This window comes from Erythrolamprus reginae, chromosome 5, assembly GCF_031021105.1.
Source record: "Erythrolamprus reginae isolate rEryReg1 chromosome 5, rEryReg1.hap1, whole genome shotgun sequence".
Lineage (NCBI taxonomy): Eukaryota > Metazoa > Chordata > Lepidosauria > Squamata > Dipsadidae > Erythrolamprus > Erythrolamprus reginae.
Window position 1 is genome coordinate 93,936,103 of NC_091954.1, and position 677 is coordinate 93,936,779.

Below are 677 nucleotides of genomic sequence, written 5' to 3' on the forward strand. Positions count from 1 at the left end.
CATGGGCATTTTGTGGGAAAATCACAAAAGTAGCCACAATTGTAAATGAGACATTGCCCTTTAAAAAAAACAATTTAATTTTGCCCATTGTGGTGAGACATAAAATCAACACAACTACAGTGGTATCTACTTACAAACTTAATTTGTTCTGTGACCTGGTTCTTAAATTTGTAAGAGGAAGCAATTTTTCCCATAGGAATCAATGTAAAAGCAAATAATGTGTGTGATTGGGGAAACCCACAGGGAGGGTAGAGGCTATGTTTCCTCCCAGGAGATTCCTAGAGAGGCCTCATGGAGGCTTCTCCCCACCTTTTCCAGCCCTGTTTCCTCCCAGGAGATTCCTACAGAGGCCCCACGGAGGCTTCTGCCTGCCTTTTCCGATTACAGTTTTGGAGGGTCGGGTTTGTAAGTGGAAAATGGTTCTTGAGAAGAGGCCAAAAAATCTTGAGCACCCAGTTCTCATCTAGAAAAGTTTGTAAGTAGAGGCGTTCTTAGGTAGAGGTACCACTGTACTAAGATAAAATTTCACCTATTCCCTACTCAGATTATGTCCATCAAACAAAACTTTCGCAAAAGAACTTGCCTATCCCCTTCTTAGGTACATCCCAGTATAAAAGAAGCAGAGTGTAACAGAATCATCTACCATCTTGACTTTTTGGACTCCCTTGGCATGCCTG